This window comes from Chelonia mydas, chromosome 13, assembly GCF_015237465.2.
Source record: "Chelonia mydas isolate rCheMyd1 chromosome 13, rCheMyd1.pri.v2, whole genome shotgun sequence".
Classification (NCBI taxonomy): Eukaryota; Metazoa; Chordata; order Testudines; family Cheloniidae; genus Chelonia; species Chelonia mydas.
This window is the reverse complement of record NC_051253.2, coordinates 37,260,995-37,282,454: the sequence shown is the minus strand read 5'-3', so window position 1 is coordinate 37,282,454 and position 21,460 is coordinate 37,260,995. Positions and strand designations below refer to the sequence as shown.

At 43.8% G+C, this 21,460-nt stretch overlaps 1 pseudogene; it reads left to right on the top strand.

Moving 5' to 3' along the window:
- Positions 1 to 19,294: 19,294 nt before the first annotated feature.
- On the top strand, positions 19,295 to 20,386 carry LOC102933046 (annotated as a pseudogene).
- The last annotated feature ends 1,074 nt before the right edge of the window (positions 20,387 to 21,460 follow it).

The following is a 21,460-nucleotide window of genomic DNA, read 5'->3' as shown; positions in this document are numbered from 1 at the left end:
TCCAACCATATTAATCTGTGTTCTGCCGCCTTTTATTGTAACTTTCAGGTTCTATACAGGTTCTTCCTAGACCTGGTCAGAAAGTGTTTCCTCTTTCTGCCATGAAAAATTTTAATGGCAAAAATGTAGGTTTTTTTTAAAAAAAAATTCAGTGGAAACTTGTGACATTTCATCCAACAAAGCCCCCAAACCTTTTGATTTTTGTAAGTGAAATGCTTTTGCTGACACCCTCCCCTCCCAATTGAAATATTTTCAGTTCTTGGCTGAAAGTATTCAGTTTTCCCTTAAAAAACTGAACATTTTTGGGGACAGCTAACAGTTTCCACAAAAAGTTTTACTATGTAGAAAATTTTCTGCTAAAAGAAGAAAATTGACAGAATTTCTGATCAAGTGTAATTCTTGTACATTTCTGGGAGATCTCAAAAGAAGAATAACTCATGATAACTAATCAACTGAGATTCAAGCTCACAGTTCAGGTTTAGAAGCTTAGTGTTCTAACTGCTGAACTACCTGATCACAAAAAATACTCCCGGGCTGATTTTCAAAAAAGATCAGCACCTGACAGCTCCTGTTTAGACACACAAAGAATGAAACCAGATCGTCAAAGGAATTTACCATTCTCAGGAGGAGGTGCTGACTGCCACCACAACTTTTATTCCAAAGGAAAACTGGATTTTAGAATAAATATTTATTTTATTTTTATTTGTTTATTTATTATGTATTTATTGTGCCATGTGACTGCTTTCCAGCAGGCAGTGGGTATTTATTGACCAATTAATTTTTTTGGACAAACCATTTTGAACTTTTTTTTTTGCATTTAAAAGTCAAAATTTGCCAATAACCCCTGAGATGAATGGACTCCTTATCTCCTTTCTACTTTTGTAAACTTCATCATCAGCGCAAGTTTCCATTATATTTACAAGTTCTACTGATTACTGAAGCAAAGTACTGAGGCAAAATCCAGGTCACAATGAGCTATTTACTTGAGCAAGAAAACCCTGGAATCTGGTACAGGAAGAAAAAAATCTTAGCAAATATAATTCATTATAATGATGGCATTTTAAAACTAGATTTTATTCACTTTTTCTCTCTCTAAGCGACACATCATCCATCTATCCATCTATCTATCCAGATCTCTGTGATTAGTTATCCCTTTAATTAAGTAACCTTGCATCCAGGAATATCAACAAGAACCACTTCAATCCATGTTAATATGCAATGAGACTTGGGCTCCAATACCCCTTTGAAAATGCCCCAGAGCCCCTAATATGAAACCATATGAAACCATACCAGGAAAAATAAATGATTTGCTGTTGCTGCGAAGTTCCCGGGGTGTCTGTCCTGCTTTGCAACCCATGAATTATTATAAAATATGTAAAAAATATGAAGTCCCTGAACAGATTCACATGCATCTTCATTTGCTTCTAACAAAGGAGTCATGTCAGTGAGTGATGTAGAAGTGAGAAGAGTGATAAATTGTCTTTGCTCCTATGCAAGGTCCTATATTAATGCCTCTTTACAGTCCTTTGGGATGTAGGTCCCATGAAGCGTCTCATAATTTTATCTGGAAAGAATATTTCTGTTCAGCTGTTTTCTTTGTTGATAACACTCAGCATAAGAGGATGGATCATCTGTCCTTTCTTTGGGGGCCGCATGGGGGAGAGAGATAGCAAAGACAATAATTTCTGTCCTCTACACAAAATTAGGCAGAGAGATCACAATGTGAATGTCCTTTCTAGACTGGCTCAATTCAACTTTATTTTTTGTACTACCAGTTATGTGCTAAGGTGCCTTACATGAGCCTCTTTTTCTTATTTCAGTGTAATCTTATGTTAAACAGGTCAAAAATGCCAAAAGTACCGATGTTTTGAAATGTCAGAAATCAGAACATTGATGAATAAATCTTTCAATTGGGAATCTGGACATTGTCCATGACATCACTGTTGGGTTTTACTTGGAAGAGAGGATCATTGAGCCAATTCCTCCACCCAGAGTTCCTGACCCAGCTTCCTCAGAGATCCCTGCTTAATCCCTCTGACTACTAGTCCCCTCCTCTGCTCAGTCCCACTCCTTTGACCTGGTCCCAGGCCCATGGAACAGGCCACCCACCCCTGCTTCCTTCCCCCCCACCCCCATCTCCAAACAAGACTTCTTCTGCCCATTGGCAAGCCCTGGCCTCACTTCCTTCCTCTCTCACTCTCCTCCTCCCTCTGCCTAGCCCAGTCCCCATTCTGAGCAGTGCCTAGGGTTGCCTCTGCCCAGTACAGCTGAGCACACAGTTGAACTGGGGAACTCACTGCCACAAGGTATCGCTTAGACAAAGAGCTCAGCGGTGAGACATTGGCATGGATGATGAGAGCCTCCATGGTTATGTTAGATAAGAGAATGAATTACACCTGCCATGGTGCAGGTCTCCACCCAGCCTCTAGATCACTGGGAAACTCCCTGACATGAAGGTCATTGCAGAATTGTCCATGGGAGAGGGGGTGCTCCCTGCCTCTCCCTCTACAGCAGCTGGGGCTGGTCCCACCAGGAGTCACTGCTCTGAGCAGGGCTGTTCCCAGGAGCCTGGGGAAAGAGGCACATTTAGTCTCATAAATCTCTGCCAACTCTCAAGGCTGGGTTCAGACACTCCAGGGCCATGCTTGGGGCTCTGCCCCTTTGACCCTGGCCCACATGAAATGACAGTGGTGAGGGGCCCTCAAAGAGAGGCTGGGCCAGTGAAATTGGACCCCTTCGCCTTCCTAGAAGAGGTATCAGGTGACTCATAGAGCTAGCTCAAGCATTTTATTTTATTTAGCAGTAACACCAGCAACCGACAGGCCTGTATCCTGCAAAGAATAAGCTTAATCAGTTAGCATAAAGCTACAGAGGCCTATGCATTTTGACATAGATAAATGGCCTAGCAGAGACCCTGAATTACTGGGGAACTGGGAAAAAATATGTTTAGGGTCTATCAGGTAACCATGGGGAATATGAATTGATGCCAACTTTCAGATATTCTAAGATAGGAACATCTGCAGATATCTGACCACAAGAGTCCCATAGCAACAAAGTGATGTATACGATAATAAGTTGAGATCACTGACATACTAAAGTATTATTGGGCTGAGGAAACACAAATAAGGAAGAGGGGGGACCCCCTACTGAATATGCATTAGGCATAGTGGTGTTGGCATAAAATATTATAACAATTGTATCCCAGCCTCTGTGCTGGGGAGAGGCAGAGATGTATCCCTTGGGAGATGCCAGGATGATGGCCAACGGCAATGGTGATGAGGAAAGTGATGGTGGTGAGGAAGATAACAACTAACATTTCAGATTGCTCTGTAAGGCATGGTGTGAGTATATGGATGTCCAGATGTGCATTCTGTATTGTCTCTATCTACCTTTCTGAGTTGGCGTGTTTGGTGACTATGAGAACTGTATTAATAAAATCCTTACCAATAGAGAAGTGTTTTCCTAAGTGTGAGTTTTTCAGCTGTGCACATCGGGTTTCCCAACTGAACAGTGATTTTAATAATACTGCGCCTGATCTTGGGACAAGAACCTAGCAAACCTCAAAATCTTAATTGAGAATTCTTAAGTAATCAATATAATGAATATACAATCCGTAGATCAGGCAATACTTCCCAACCCTTGGGATCAGCCAGGTGCCGTCAGATAGGCTGGGAGCAGCAGTGGTCCCCCCCAGTCCTCACTTGCCCAGCCAGACAGTATCTGCGTGGGTGAGGGGTTGCGGACAATTGTGCTCTTCCATGACTCCTGCACACAAAACCCTGTGCTGGGGTAGGGTTGGTGGGGTTCTCGAGAGCAGTGGGGCTGGGAGATGAACACCCATGGACAAGCCTGGGGCAGTTCCACTCTGTTGGAGCCATTGTCTCAGGCTCTCTGCAGACTCAGGCAAATGATCCTGCACTGGCTGCACTTAGAGCAGCTCCTCAACACCAACTCCAGCTGTTCTGGACGGTGCAGCATTTGGCATTGGGCGCAGGGAGACCCCGGGCACTAGACTCTGGTAATTCCTACATTCTTGTGGGAAACAGGCAAATTCTGTTTTGAAAAATAAGGCAACAAATATTTCACCTAGATCTATGAAAATTAATTAAGGGCTTGAACCACACTGAATAGTGGGCCCTAAATAAATGATTCCTTATGAAGTATGCATCCATTCTCAGTGCTTATCCCTCAGGTTACAAGCGGGGAAACTGGGGCATAGAAAGTAACTTAGTTGCATAGCCAGGCTTAGATCACAAGGGTTCCAGGTGTTTTGACCTCCTTTCTCTAGCCCCTGCTGCCAGGCTATACTTATATCACTGTAGGCTGGAGTGTTCCAGGCAGGCCAAGGCAGTTCGTCATCCCAGGTTTGCATACCTTAGTCACCGTTGCAAATCCCAGGCTTAGTATTTCTGAAAAGAAAGAAAAGCCTGGGAAGTTAACAAGTTAGACACAGGGCCAGCTTTATACAGGAGTTTATGCACTTAAACGTGGAGATGGTATCTATGTGGAATTCACAAAAGAACCTGAGCAGGTTAGGGGCCTGACTCCCATTGAATGTCCATGGGATTTAGGAGTTTTGTAAATCCCACTAGTCTTCTGTTTCCATCTTTAGTTGCCTAAATATCTTTGTAAATCTACCTCATGGATAAAACAGAAGCTGCTCTGGAATCAGGGAACCCCGGGGCAGATCCTAGGGCCTGTGCTAGGTAGGGGTCAGAATAGAGCGGCATAGCAGTCCCTTTTGCCTTAATCATCGATGAATCAATGCACTTTTGCCTCTGGGCCACTGCTTTTGAGCAGTGCAGGGCTGCAGGGAGTGAATCCAGCAAGCCCTTAGGAAACAGAAGTGGATAAATTGTCTTCTACAGCATGAGTCTCCTAATGTCTGTGACGATGAGACTCAGCTACACACGGCTCATCTGCAGAGAGCAACAGTTTTGAGTCTAGTTCTGTCAGGTCAGTCTCGAAATGTGCAGGTGAAAGGATTCTTCGAAGTCTGTCCCTCTGACATGTAGATAATACAATGGTAGGGACACTGACATAGATAGATTGATAAGTAGCAGACTCTTGGAGCTGGAGGATCAAACACAAAGCAAGCTGGAGTAAAATCTGCAATGAACAGCATAGTAAGTTATTGTTTCAATTAAATATATTAGGGACTTAACGTACTGACACATTTAAAAATTACAAGTGGAACTCTTTAAAGTTTTTATTATCAATTTATTCAAAGATCTAGAGCCAGCCAGAAAAAAAAAACGAGTAGAAAAGTTTGATTTTGCAGCAGACACCCCCAAATTGAAATGTTTTTCAGGATATGGCAACCAAAAGCTAAACCTGTGTCACTAAAAACTACTGAAAACTGAAAATTTAAGTTGAAAAAAAAATAGAGGAGTGGGTTCAGTTTTTCAACAAAATATAGACTCCCCCCCCCCCCCAAGGATATCAGCTACTTTCCCTGAGAATTGCTGTTTGGTTGAGAACCCAATTTTCACATGATAAAACATTCAGATGGACAATTTCTGACTGTCTTAATTGGAAACCATGCTTTCAACAGGGGTGGGAAACACTAATATTTTGAAGTAATACTGTAATTGCAAACCTACTTATCCTACTGCTGCTGTGTTTATTTCTATTTCAAAGGAATAGATGCAGGAAAGTAAAAATTGAATTAACCAGCACAGCTGATAGCCCACAGAATGTGTTTTCTATGCACCAACACCTCTAAACTCAGAGTCAGATTTCTTTGTATAGACAGCCTGCTATGATATTGTTAAATAGGAAAATTGGGTTCTTACTGAACATTTTCCAGGGATAGAATTTGCTACATACAAGCTGCCACAGATGATGCTGGGAGTGTCTAGGTCATATTTCCCTGTGAAGAGGGAGCGTGCCTGTGTTGACATTTTAATATTTTAGCTTCATATCCTAGTTGTGAGCCTGATGTTTGTCACAAGAACAGAAGACATGAGACCAGAAGACATCTCTTGGGTCTTCAGGTCCAATCCACAGCTTTCACTGGCAACCCCATTATATTCCTATCATAAATTTATCAAGCTCCATCTCAAAGCTAGTTAGGTTGTTCCCCGCTACTGCTCTTATAGGGGAGGCTGCTCCAGAACCTCACTCCTCTAATGGTTACAAACCTTCTTCTGATTTCCAGCCTGAATTTACTCATGGCCAGTTTATCTCCATTTTGTGTTGTGCCAACATGGTCTTGTAGCATCTTCTTCCCTGGTGTTTATCCACTTTAAATCTCTCTGCAGTCCATTGTATTAAATGCAAAATGTATGCATTATTGTGGGCCGGGATTGTGTGTAACTTCTCGAGGGGGAAGATTGGATGTGACCACAGCAAAATGCCTTGGTGGCTTTTGAAGGACTTACTCCTACCAGAGCCCTTGGATTGAGTTGCAGGATTATGTCTGGTAAATTTATTATCATGTGTGTAGATTATTTTATTTTTAATACAGTTTCTCTGTAATGCTTTTACCTTAAGAATAAATGTGCTTGCTTCAAAAGGGCTCTGTGGTCTGTACCTGTGGACATTTACACTCGTTATAGTCTCTGTAGAGAAAACAAAGTGTGGATGCAAATTTGTTTAGACAGTCTGGCTTGCTGGGAATAACACATTGTAAGCAGAAGGCTGTGCAGCTCGGAAAACCCCCGATCAGGAGGGAGTGGAGATGTTGGTCTCTGCCTGAGAGAGGTGAGAACTGAGCAGCCTGTAGCTAGAGTGGGTACCCTTTTTGGAACACTATGGGGAAATAAAGGAGGAGAAGAGGGTCAAGGCATGTCCATGGGACCCCAAAGGAAGAAGAAAATGGTGTGGCTCGTTTGGAGCTAGCTGGCAAACAGTTATGGGTATGATGCCTGTAGCCTGAGTTAATATGGACACTGTCAAGGTTCCTTCCCCACTCTGAACTCTAGGGTACAGATGAGGGGACCTGCATGAAAAAAACCCCAAGCTTATTTTTACCAGCTTAGGTTAAAACTACCCCAAGGTACAAACTATTTTACCTTTTGTCCCTGGACTTTATTGCTGCCACCACCAAGCGTCTAACAAAATATAACCGGGAAAGAGCCCACTTGGAAACGTCTTTCCCTCCAAAATCCCCCCCAAGCCCTACACTCTCTTTCCTGGGGAAGGCTTGATAAAAATCCTCACCAATTTGCATAGGTGAACACAGACCCAAACCCTTGGATCTTAAGAACAATGAAAAAACAATCAGGTTCTTAAAAGAAGAATTTTAACTGAAGAAAAAGTAAAAGAATCACCTCTGTAAAATCAGGATGGTAAATACCTTACAGGGTAATCAGATTCAAAACATAGAGAATCCCTCTAGGCAAAACCTTAAGTTACAAAAAGACACAAAAACAGGAATATACATTCTATTCAGCACAACTTATTTTATCAGCCATTTAAACAAAAGAGAATCTAACACATATCTAACTAGATTGCTTATTAACCCTTAACAGGAGTTCTGACCTGCATTACTTCTCTGATCCTGGCAGAAAAACACACACAGACAGGGTGAACCCTTTGTTTCCCCTCTCCAGCTTTGAAAGTATTTTGTCTCCTCATTGGTCATTTTGGTCAGGTGCCAGTGAGGTTATCTTTAGCTTCTTAACCCTTTACAGGTGAAAGGGTTTTTTTCCCTCTGGCTAGGAGGGATTTAAAGGTGGTTAGCCTTCCCTTTATATTTATGACAGACACCAAAGAAGGTTATGCATGGTAAAGAGTGCTGAGAAATCCATGGTAACTGGCAAAGGGTGGGAAAAGCCCAAATGAGTATGAAGTAACCACTGGAGGCATCAACAGGGGAATTGACCTATATTGTTGTCATGAAGCTGTATTTGGGTATGGTCAACAGAATTGCTCATTGACTGACTGAACGTATGAAGTTCAAATGGACAAGTAGTAACAGCAGATGGTCTGTCCAGGAGTGGGGAGCCAGAATATTTCTGGGGTACCTGCTGCATACCCCTGCCGTGTTCTTTCTCTAAGGTGCCACAAATACTCTTTTTCTTTTCACCAAGTAGTTGCTAAACTAACAAGAGGGGATGCCATTTTAGATTTGGTTTTGGTGAGTAGTGAGGACCTCATAGAAGAAATGGTTGTAGGGGACAACCTTGGTTCGAGCGATCATGAGCTAATTCAGTTCATCCTAAATGGAAGAATAAACAAAAATAGATCTGTGACTAGGGTTTTTTATTTCAAAAGAGCTAACTTTAAAAAATTAAGGAAATTAGTTAGGGAAGTGGATTGGACTGAAGAACTTGTGGATCTAAAGGCAGAGGAGGCCTGGAATTACTTCACGTCATAGTTTCAGAAACTATCAAAAGCCTTCATCCCAAGAAAGGGGAAATAATTCACAGGCAGGAGTTGTAGACCAAGCTGGATGAGCAAGCATCTCAGAGAGGTGATTAAGAAAAAGAAGAAAGCCTACAAGTAGTGGAAGATGGGAGGGATTAGCAAGGAAAGCTACCTTATTGAGGTCAGAACATGTAGGGATAAAGTGAGAAAGGTCAAAAGCCATGTAGAGTTGGACCTTGCAAAAGGAATTAAAACCAATAGTAAAAGGTTCTATAGCCATATAAATAGGAAGGAAAAAAAAGAAAGAAGAAGTGGGACCGCTAAACACTGAGGATGGAGTGGAGGTTAAGGATAATCTAGGCATGGCCCAATATCTAAACAAATACTTTGCCTCAGTCTTTAATGAGTCTGTCATAAATATAAAGGGAAGGGTAACCACCTTTCTGTATACAGTGCTATAAAATCCCTCCTGGCCAGAGGCAAAGTCCATTCACCTGTGAAGGATTAAGAAGCTAAGGTAACCTCGCTGGCACTTGACCCAAAATGACCAATGAGGGGACAAGATACTTTCAAATCTGGAGGGGGGGAAAAAAGGTTTTTGTCTGTCTGTGTGATACCTTTGCCGGGAACAGATCAAGCATGCAAGCTCTCCAACTCCTGTAAAGTTAGTAAGTAATCTAGCTAGAAAATACGTTAGGTTTTCTTTGTTTTTTGGCTTGTAAATTCGCTGTGCTGGAGGAAATGTGTATTCCTGTTTTTGTGTCTTTTTATAATTTAAGGTTTTGCCTAGAGGGATTCTCTATGTTTTGAATCTGACTGCCTGTAAGATTATCTTCCATTCTGATCTTACAGAGTTGTTCTCTTATCTTTTTTTGTTCTTCTAATAAAGTTCTGATTTTTAAGAATCTGATTGGTTTTTTGGGGTCTTAAAAATCCAAGAGCTTTGTGCTCATCTTGTTTATTCTCAAGCCTCCCCAGGAAAGGGGTTGTAAGGGCTTGGGGGGATATTTTGGGGAAATAGGAACTCCAAGTGGTCCTTTCCCTGTTCTTTGTCTAAAACTCTTGGTGGTGGGAGCATTTTACCTAATCCAAGGGCAAAGACTTTGTGCCTTGGGGAAGTTTTAACCTAACCTGGTAGAAATAAGCGTAGGGGGTCTTTCATGGGGGTCCCCACATCTGTACCCTAGAGTTCAGAGTGGGGAGCGAAACTTGATAGAGGCTAATGTGGAGCTTAGGGATAATGGTAGGATGACAAATGGGAATGAGGAAAGGGAGGTAGATATTACCACATCGAAGGTAGAAGCCAAACTTGAACAGCTTAATGGGACTAAACTGGGGAGCCCAGATAATCTTCATCCAAGAATATTAAAGGAACTGGCACATGAAATTGCAAGCCCATTAGCAAGAATTTTTAGTGAATCTGTAAACTCAGGGGCTGTACCATATGACTGGAGAATTGCTAAAATAGTTCCTATTTTTAAGAAACAAAAAAAAGTGATTCGGGTAACTACAGGCTTGTTAGTTTTACATCAGTAATATGCAAGGTCTTGGAAAAAAAATTGAAGGAGGAAGTTGTTAAGGACATTGAGGTCAATGGTAATTGGGACAAAATACAACATGGTTTTACAAAAGGTAGATAGTGTCAAACCAACCTGATCTCCTTCTTTGGGAAGGTAACAGATTTTTTAGACAAAGGAAATGCAGTGGATCTAATTTACCTAGATTTCAGTAAGGCATTTGACACTGTTCCATATGGGGAGTTATTAGCTGAATTGGAAAAGATGGGGATCAATATGAAAATTGAAATGTGGATAAGGAACTGGTTAAAGGGGAGACTACAACGGGTCATACTGAAAGGTGAACTGTCAGGCTGGAAGGAGGTTACTAGTGGAATTACTCAGGGATCGGTTTTGGGACCAATCTTATTTAATCTTTTTGTTACTGACCTTGGCACAAAAAGTGGGAATGTGCTAATAAAGTTTGTGGATGACACAAAGCTGGGAGATATTGTCAATATAGAGAAGGACCGGGATATCATACAGGAAGATCTGGATGACCTTGTAAACTGGAGTAATAGTAATAGGATGAAATTTAATAGTGAAAAGTGCAAGATCATGCATTTAGGGATTAATAACAAGAATTTTTGTTATCAACTGGGGATGCATCAATTGGAAGTAACAGAAGAAGCGATGGACCGCAGAGTATTGGTTGATCACAGGATGACTATGAGCTGCCAAAGTGATATGGCAGTGAAAAAAGCGAATGCGATCTTGGGATGCATCAGGCCAGCTGTCATAAATATAAAGGGAAGGGTAAACCCCTTTAAAATCCCTCCTGGACAGAGAAAAAATCCTCTCACCTGTAAAGGGTTAAGAAGCTAAAGGTAACCTCGCTGGCACCTGACCAAAATGACCAATGAGGAGACAAGATACTTTCAAAAGCTGGGAGGAGGGAGAAAAACAAAGGGTCTGTGTCTGTCTGTATGCTGCTTTTGCCAGGGACAGAACAGGAATGGAGTCTTAGAATTTTTAGTAAGTAATCTAGCTAGGTATGTGTTAGATTATGATTTCTTTAAATGGCTGAAAAAAGAGCTGTGCTGAATAGAATGAATATTCCTTTCTGTGTGTCTTTTTTGTAACTTAAGGTTTTGCCTAGAGGGATTCTCTATGTTTTGAATCTAATTACCCTGTAAGGTATCTACCATCCTGATTTTACAGAGGTGATTCCTTTACTTCTATTAAAAGTTTTCTTGTAAGAAAACTGAATGCTTTTTCATTGTTCTAAGATCCAAGGGTTTGGGTCTGTGGTCACCTATGCAAATTGGTGAGGATTTTTACCAAACCTTCCCCAGGAAGTGGGGTGCAAGTGTTGAGAGGATTTTGGGGGGAAAGACGTGTCCAAACTACGTTTCCCAGTAAACCGAGTTAAAGTTTGGTGGTGGCAGTGGAAATGCAAGGGCAAAGGATAAAATTAATTTGTACCTTGGGGAAGTTTTAACCTAAGCTGGTAAAAGTAAGCTTAGGAGGTTTTCATGCAGGTCCCCACATCTGTACCCTAGAGTTCACAGTGGGGAAGGAACCTTGACAAGGTGGCAGAGTGGCGGGATTAACCTGAAATCCTTTTGAGATCAGTTTGAGATTTTTTGAACCAGAAAAACAGATTTTAAAAAGGAAATATTTTTTTTCCTTTGAGGTTGCTGGAAAGGAGGTCCAACTGAAGCAGCTAGTTTTTCTCTGCTTTGGGGTCAGAGCAGAGACAAAAGGGGATTATCTTTGGGAATCACAGGTTTTCTTTGCCTGGAGGCAGAGTAGTTAATCTCCTGCAGGGAAATTCACAGTCTTCGCAAACCAGAGGTTTTTTTTCCCCTAAGAGTAAATAGGGGGGTGTTCTACCCATTTGCCTGGAGACAAAAGTGGCAGGGGGTTTTTTTTAGGATTTTGTTTTTTTTTTTACAAGGAGCACAGGTTTGAAAAGGAATTTTTTTTCCTTTGGACTGCTGGTGAGCAGGTTTCCAAGTAGTTGGAGGTTTTTTGCTTTGATTTGGGTCCAGAGCAGAGACAAAGGGAATTGTCTTTTTCTGTAGGCTGACACTCACTATCAGAGAATAGGTATCGTATTGCAGCACAGCAAAATTTTACAGCTAAGTTTTGTTTGTTTATTTCTAAACCTCGGGTGTAAAGTTAGTTAAAAATAGAGAGAGGTTAGGATGACAGAATCCACGGCTCAACAAAAGCTGGAATTAGCCAGATCTCAGGCTGAGGAAAAACAAAAGGAACATGAAAGACAGATAGAACTCATGCGGCTGGAGAAGGAGGTACAGGAGGCTGCCGACAGGAGGGAAATGGAGGCAAGGAAGCATGTGGAGGATGAGAAGGAAAAAGAGAGGAAGCATGAACTGGAGATGGAGAAGGTAAAGGCTCAGCAGAATATACCAACAAACCCTAGCAATCCTTCTCCAGGTACCACTTCCCATCCCAGAAAGTTCCCCACCTACAAGGCAGGCGATGATACGGAGGCCTTCCTGGACAACTTCCAAAGGGCCTGCCTTGGGTACAGCATCTCTACCAACCAATACATGGTAGAGCTGAGGCCGCAGCTCAGTGGACCCTTAGCTGAGGTGGCGGCTGAAATGCCTAAAGAACACATGAACAAGTATGAACTGTTTAAATCCAAGGCGAGAGTCAGAATGGGGATAACACCCGAGCATTCTCGTCGGAGGTTCAGAGCCCTAAGGTGGAAACCAGATGTGTCATTTACCCGACATGCCTTCCACATTGTGAAACATTGGGATGCCTGGAAATCAGGAGCAAGTGTTGAATCTCCAGTAAATTTGCCCTTCCTAATGCAAATGGAACAATTCTTAGAGGGTGTTCCTGAGGAAATAGAAAGATACCTCCTAGATGGGAAGCCCAAAACTGTAATCGAGGCAGGAGAGATTGGAGCCAGATGGGTGGAGGTGGCAGAGAAGAAGAAAACTGGTCACAGTTGGAGCGGAGACCAGAAGGACAACCCCAGACCACACCCTATTACCGGGGGCCGCCCAAGGCCCCACCTACCTCCAAAGAACCCTCCAGACACCTTATCCTCCCACCACCCCGTTCTCCAGCAACCCGCCTCGCCCCAGTGACCCGTCAGCTGGACGATGTTTTAAATGTAACGAGCTGGGGCATGTAAAGGCCAATTGCCCCAGGAACCCCAACAGATTACAGTTCATTGCACTGGAATCACACCAAAGATCCGCAGGCCCAGATACCTCCCAGATACCCTTGGAGCGGAGGGAAACTGTGAGTGTGGGTGGGAAGAAGGTCACCACGTGGAGGGACACCGGAGCACAAGTGTCAGCTATCCATGCTTCCTTAGTGGACCCCAATTTCATCAACCCAGAGATCCAAGTGATGATTCAACCCTTCAAGTCCAACTCTTTCGATTTGCCTACAGCCAAGTTGCCTGTCTAGTTCCAGGGCTGGTCAGGAACGTGGACTTTTGCAGTCTATGATGATTATCCCATCCCCATGCTGTTGGGGAAAGACTTGGCCAATCATGTGAAGCAGACCAAGAGGGTGGGAATGGTCACCCGCAGCCAGGCTAAACAAGCCGTGAGGCCTAGCTCTGCAGAAACTTCTATCAGGACCCGGTCAGAGATGATGGACCCAGACCCCAGGCCAATGTCGGCAACAGCAGTAGTGGATCCAGTCCCAGACACCCAGATGGAACCAGTCCCAGAACCGGAACCAACGGAACAACCAGCACCAGACCCATTGCCAGCACTTGTACAGAATCCAGTACTTTCAACCTCAACACCAGAGGGCCACACAGAACCTGAACCGGCAGCAGCCCATAACCCTACACAAGAGGCTCAGCCGGAGCCTGAACCCCAACATAGTGTCCCAGCGGAGAGCGGTTCACAGTCAACGGAAACAGCCCCATCCCCTAGATCGCTTCCAGAGGGACCAAGCATAGGTCCACAATCCAATGAGGAACTGATGTCTCCAGCATCAAGGGAACAGTTCCAGACCGAACAGGAAGCAGATGAAAGCTTCCAGAGAGCGTGGACGGCGGCACGGAGCAACCCACCGCCTCTCAGCTCTTCTAATCGATCCAGGTTAGTTGTAGAAAGAGGACTTTTATACAAGGAAACTCTTTCTGGTGGACACCAGGAAGACTGGCATCCTTAGAGACAGTTGGTAGTTCCAAATAAATACCGGGCCAAGCTCTTGAGCTTAGCCCATGATCACCCTAGTGGCCATGCTGGGGTGAACAGGACCAAAGACCGTTTGGGGGGGTCATTCCACTGGGAGGGAATGGGCAAGGATGTTTCTACCTATGTCCGGTCTTGTGAAGTATGCCAAAGAGTGGGAAAACCCCAAGACCAGGTCAAAGCCCCTCTCCAGCCACCCCCCATCATTGAAGTTCCATTTCAGCAAGTAGCTGTGGATATTTTGGGTCCTTTTCCAAAAAAGACACGCAGAGGAAAGCAGTACATCCTGACTTTCATGGATTTTGCCACCCGATGGCCGGAAGCAGGAGCTCTAAGCAACACCAGGGCTAAAAGTGTGTGCCAGGCACTAGCAGACATTTTTGCCAGGGTAGGTTGGCCCTCCGACATCCTCACAGATGCAGGGACTAATTTCCTGGCAGGAACTATGGAAAACCTCTGGGAAGCTCATGGGGTAAATCACTTGGTTGCCACTCCTTACCACCATCAAACAAATGGCAGGATGGAGAAGTTTAATGGAACTTTGGGGGCCATGATACGTAGATTTGTAAATGAGCACTTCAATGCTTGGGACCTAGTGTTGCAGCAGTTGCTCTTTGCCTACAGAGCTGTACCACATCCCAGTTTAGGGTTTTCCCCATTTGAACTTGTATATGGCCGTGAGGTTAAGGGGCCATTACAGTTGGTGAAGCAGCAATGGGAGGGATTTACACCTTCTCCAGGAACTAACATTCTGGACTTTGTAACCAACCTACAAAACACCCTCCAAACCTCTTTAGCCCTTGCTAAAGAAAACTTACAGGATGCTCAAAAAGAGCAAAAAGCCTGGTATGATAAACAGGCCAGAGAGCGTTCCTTCAAAGTAGGGGACCAGGTCATGGTCTTAAAGGCGCTCCAGGCCCATAAAATGGAAGCATCGTGGGAAGGGCTATTCACGGTCCAGGAGCGCCTGGGAGCTGTTAATTATCTCATAGCATTCCCCACCTCCAACCGAAAGCCTAAGGTGTACCATATTAATTCTCTAAAGCCCTTTTATTCCAGAGAATTCAAGGTTTGTCAGTTTATAGCCCAGGGAGGAGACGACATTAAGTGGCCTGAAGGTGTCTACTACGAAGGGAAAAGTGCTGGTGGTGTGGAAGAGGTTAACCTCTCCATGACTCTTGAGCGTATGCAGCGACAGCAGATCAAGGAGCTGTGCACTAGCTACGCGCTAACGTTCTCAGCCACCCCAGGACTGACTGAACGGGCCTACCACTCCATTGACACAGGTAATGCTCACCCAATTAAAGTCCAACCTTACCGGGTGTCTCCTCAAGCTAAAACTGCTATAGACTGGGAGATCCAGGATATGTTACAGATGGGTGTAATCCGCCACTCTGGCAGTGCATGGTCATCTCCAGTGGTTCTAGTTCCGAAACCGGATGGGGAGATATGTTTTTGCGTGGACTACCGTAAGGTAAATGCTGTAACTCGGCCAGACAACTATCCAATGCCACGAACAGATGAACTATTAGAGAAAGTGGGACGGGCCCAGTTCATCTCTACCTTGGACTTAACCAAGGGGTACTGGCAGGTACCGCTAGATGAATCCGCCAAGGAAAGGTCAGCCTTCACCACACATGTCGGGCTGTATGACTTTAATGTCCTCCCTTTCGGGCTGCGAAATGCACCCGCCACCTTCCAAAGACTTGTAAATGGTCTCCTAGCGGGATTAGGAGAATATGCAGTCGCCTACCTTGACGATGTGGCCATATTTTCAGATTCCTGGGCAGAACACCTGGAACATCTACAAAAAGTCCTTGAGCGCATAATGGAGGCAGGACTAACTGTTAAGACTAAGAAGTGTCAAATAGGCCTTAACAGAGTGACTTACCTTGGACACCAGGTGGGTCAAGGAACTATCAGCCCCCTACAGGCCAAAGTGGATGCTATCCAAAAGTGGCCTGTCCCAAAGTCAAAGAAACAGGTTCAATCCTTCTTAGACTTGGCTGGTTATTACAGACGATTTGTACCACAATACAGCCAAATCACCGCCCCACTGACAGACCTAACCAAAAAGAAACAGCCAAATGCCGTTCAGTGGACCGAACAGTGTCAGAAGGCCTTTAATCAGCTTAAAGCAACACTCATGTCTGACCCTGTACTAAGGGCCCCAGACTTTGACAAACCGTTCCTTGTAACCACAGATGCGTCCAAGCGTGGTGTGGGAGCAGTTTTAATGCAGAAAGGACCGGATCAAGAATTCCACCCTGTAGTGTTTCTCAGCAAAAAACTGTCTGAGAGGGAAAGCAACTGGTCAGTCAGTGAAAAAGAATGTTACGCCATTGTCTACGCTCTGGAAAAGCTACGCCCATATGTTTGGGGACGGCATTTCCACCTGCAAACCGACCATGCTGCGCTACAGTGGCTTCATACCGCCATGGGAAATAACAAAAAATATTTTCGGTGGAGTTTAGCTCTCCAAGATTTTGATTTTGACATCCAACACATCTCAGGAGCTTCTAACAAAGTGGCTGATGCACTCGCCTGTGAAAGTTTCCCAGAATCAACTGGTTAAAATCTTCCTTGAGATGTGGAAAATATTGTTAGTCTTTATGTACTTGGTAGTATATTTAGAGGTGCATGTGTCTTATTAACTCTGTTTTTCCTAGAGCTCCAGGAAGAAATCCCAGCCAGCGTTTCACCCTAGCTGAGATTTGGGGGGCATGTCATGAATATAAAGTGAAGGGTAAACACCTTTAAAATCCCTCCTGGCCAGAGGAAAAATCCTCTCACCTGTAAAGGGTTAAGAAGCTAAAGGTAACCTCGCTGGCACCTGACCAAAATGACCAATGAGGAGACAAGATACTTTCAAAAGCTGGGAGGAGGGAGAAAAACAAAGGGTCTGTGTCTGTCTGTATGCTGCTTTTGCCGGGGACAGAACAGGAATGGAGTCTTAGAACTTTTAGTAAGTAATCTAGCTACGTATGTGTTAGATTATGATTTCTTTAAATGGCTGAGAAAAGAGCTGTGCTGAATAGAATGACTATTCCTGTCTGTGTGTCTTTTTTGTAACTTAAGGTTTTGCCTAGAGGGATTCTCTATGTTTTGAATCTAATTACACTGTAAGGTATCTACCATCCTGATTTTACAGAGGTGATTCCTTTACTTCTATTAAAAGTTTTCTTGTAAGAAAACTGAATGCTTTTTCATTGTTCTAAGATCCAAGGGTTTGGGTCTGTGGTCACCTATGCAAATTGGTGAGGATTTTTACCAAACCTTCCCCAGGAAGTGGGATGCAAGTGTTGGGAGGATTTTGGGGGGAAAGACGTGTCCAAACTACGTTTCCCAGTAAACCGAGTTAAAGTTTGGTGGTGGCAGTGGAAATGTAAGGGTAAAGGGTAAAATTAATTTGTACCTTGGGGAAGTTTTAACCTAAGCTGGTAAAAGTAAGCTTAGGAGATTTTCATGCAGGTCCCCACATCTGTACCCTAGAGTTCAGAGTGCGGAAGGAACCTTGACACGAGCTATTACAAGTAGAGATAAGGAGGTGTTAGTACCATTATACAAAGCACTGGTGAGACCTCATTTGGAATATTGTGTGCAGTTCTAGTCTCCCATGTTTACAAAAGATGAATTCAAACTGGAATAGGTACAGAGAAGGGCTACTAGGATGATCCGAGGAATGGAAAACCTGTCCTATGAAAGGACACTCAAAGAGCTTGGCTTGTTTAGCCTAACCAAAAGAAGGCTGAGAGGAGATTTGATTGCTTTCTATAAATATATCAGAGGGATAAATACCAGGGAGGGAGAGGAATCATTTAAGCTCAGTACCAATGTGGACACAAGAACAAATGGATATAAACTGGCCATCAGGAAATTTAGACTTGAAATTAGACAAACCATCAGAGGAGTGAAGTTCTGGAACATCCTTCCAAGGGAAGCAGTGGGGGCAAAAGACATATCTGGTTTCAAGACTTAGCTTGATAAGTTTATGGAAGGAATGATATGATGGGATAGCCTAATTTTGGCAATTAATTGATCTTCAACTATTCGTGGTAGATATGCCCAATGGCCTGTGATGGGATGTTAGATGGGGTGGTATCTGAATTACTACAGAGAATTCTTTCCTGGATGTCTGGCTGGTGAATCTTGCCCACATGCTCAGGGTCTAGCTGATCGCCATATTTGGGGTCGGGAAGGAATTTTCCTCCAGGGCAGATCGGGCGCGGCCTTGGGGTTTTTCACCTTCCTGTGCAGCGTGGGACATGGGAATTCAGGAGGATTCTCTGCACCTCAAAGTCTTTAAACCATGATTTGAGGACTTCAGTAGCTCAGACATAGGTTAGGGGTTTGTTACAGGAGTGGGTGGGTGAGATTCTGTGGCCTTCGTTGTGCAGGAGGTCAGACTAGATGATCACAATGTTCCCTTCTGACCTTAAAGTCTATAATTCTATGATTCTGCAGACTAAACAATCCCAGTTCCCTCAGCCTCTCCTCATAAGTCATGTGCTCCAGACCCTAATAATTTTTGTTGTCCTCCACTGGACTCTTTCCAATTTTTTCACATCCTTCTTGTAGTGTGGGGCCCAAAACTGGACACAGTACTCCAGATGAGGCCTCACCAATGTCGAATAGGGGGGAATGATCACATCCCTTGATCTGCTGGCAATGCCCCTATTTATACAGCCCAAAATGCCATTAGCCTTCTTTGCACCAAGGGCACACTGTTGACTCATATCCAGCTTCTCGTCCACTGTAACCCCTAGGTCCTTTTCTGCAGAACTGCTGCCTAGCCACTTGGGCCCTAGTCTGTAGCCATGCATGGGATTCTTCCATCCTAAGTGCAGGACTCTGCACTTGTCCTTGTTGAAACTCATCAGATTTCTTTTGGCCCAATCCCTTAATTTGTCCAGGGCCCTCTGTATCCTATCCCTACTCTCCAGTGTATCTACCATTCCTCCCAGTTTAGTGTCATCTGCAAACTTGCTGAGGTTGCAATCCATACCATCCTCCAGATCATTAATGAAGATATTGAACAAAACCGGCCTGAGGACCGACCCTTGGGGCACTCCGCTTGATACCGGCTGCCAACTAGACATGGAGCCAATGATCACTGTAGCTCAATTTGTATATATGCTATGTGAAAGGTCTAGAATATCACAAAGATCTCTCTCTCTCTCTCTCTCAGTCAGTCAGTCTATATTCTTCAGTTGCCATATTGCTAGTTTTTGCAATACCTGACAAGAGTTTTAATCTTATTCCTACAGTAGAAACACCCAAGCAATGGAACCCAGTAACCACACCAGGGTAACCGATTTCATCATGAAGGGGTTCTTTGACCACCCTCAACACCAGGGTCCGGTCTTTGGGCTACTCCTGTGCCTTTATATGACTACCATCATGGGCAATTCATTGATCATTGAGGCTATTGTCCTCCACCCCCCTCTCCACACTCCCATGTACTTCTTCATCTCCAATTTAGCCGTTGTTGACATTTTGTGCACTTCCTCAATCCTACAGAAAATGCTGGAAAACGTGTTGCAGGAGAAGAAAACCATCTCCTTTGATGGCTGCATGGCCTAGCGCTTTGCCTTTACTTTGTCATCCGGGACAGAGCTTGTGCTTGTCACTGCTATGTCATATGACAGGTATGTTGCCATCTGCCACCCCTTGCGCTATGTCAATGTGATGAGTAAGGAAATTTGCATCAGTTTAACATCTGGTGTCTGAGCTGCCAGTACCATCAATTCATTGGTGCACACATTACTCATGCTGCACCTGGATTTCTGCGGACCCAACCTCATCCAGCATTTCTTCTGTGAGATCCCACCAGTGTTGGCACTGTCCTGCAGTTCCATCTATCTCAATGAAATCATGATCTTCATGGCTGACATCTTCTTGGCCGTGGGGAGCTTCCTGCTGACCAGCGTGTGGTATAGCTTCATCATCATCGCCATTCTTAAAATCCAGAGCTTCAAAGGGAAACAGAGAGCCTTCTCCACCTGCTCCTCCCACATGCTCCTGGTCTCCTTGTAGTACTCCACCATAATTTACACCTACATCCGGCCCACCTCCAGTTACTCGCTGGATAAGGACAAGATGGTCGCCATAATGTACACCCTAGTTACTCCAACCCTGAACCCTCTGATCTACAGTCTGCACAATAATGAGGACAAAGTGGCCATCAGGAAAATCCTTCCTTCACCACAAAACAGCAATTTGTCCATGAATGAACGTGATTCTCACTTGCCTTGTCCCTTGCAGGCCAGGTCCAAAGGTAGTGTAAATTTTCATAGAACTAAGGATTTCAGTACACACAAACTTGCACTCTGGTATATTCATTACAATGGAAATACAACCATTTATACCATCTGAAGATGTGTTGCACTGACTGCAGTAGGGCTAGGCTGAGGATTGGACCCCATTGACATTGGTGGAGCTATGTTGAGTCACACTAGCTGGGCTATGGCACATTGGGATAGATTTTTAAAGGTGTTTAAGTACTTACTGGGATTTTCAAAAGCATCTAGGCACCTAAAACTCGTTAATTTTAAAAGTATAAGTGCCTAGATGCGCTGGAAAAACACTTAATTTGCCTATATACCTATAAAAATCTCTCCTATTGTGGAACACATTATTTCATATGCAGTCCCACTGAATCAGAATATTCTCTTCTATTCTATTCCTGAGTCTGTAAGTATGATAACAAAATAAAACTGACTATCTCTGTGTTCATGAATTTCTTGTGAGACATTAAAAACCTAGAATTTTTCAATCACGGATCTGTTGAGATCTGGAGGGTAAAGCTAGAGTCAAACTGAATTACTAAATGAAGAGTTATCCCAGAACTGGATGAGGTGTTCTGGATAAGGAGAATGGGAAGGGCCTTGGAGAGAATCCCAACACAATGTAAGGAAGGAAAATGTCACATGGGAGAGGGAATAACAGCAGGAACCCAGAGTTCAATTCCAGTGTTACATGGGATTTAAGCAGCACCACTGGAGAAGTGTGTGTGGGGGGGTGTAATTTCTTTTCTCTCTGTATGGCCAATTTTGGTGAGGACATCTTTCAGAATCTGAATAAATAAGGCCTAATGTTTTCATGGTGGATCGATGGCCTCAGGAATTGGTGGGGGTGGCAAGCAACATGGTAAAACCCACTCCTTGCAGTCCACCCACCTGCTTATGATCCTATGGGGGTTGGACTAGATGACCTCCTGAGGTACCTTGCAACCCTGATATTCTATGATTCTATCCCCAGTTAAGTAATATTCCAAATGGCCTTATCCCATCAACATTCACCAATCAGTCTGGTGATTTCAACTGTAAACATTTCCACCCATTTCTAAAATCTTGCTGCTCATTTCCATGGCAAGCCCTGAAATTATTAGGAGCCTTGGAGATAATTTATCACTGTTCTGTTCACTTAAACAAGCCAGGTTGTACAAGT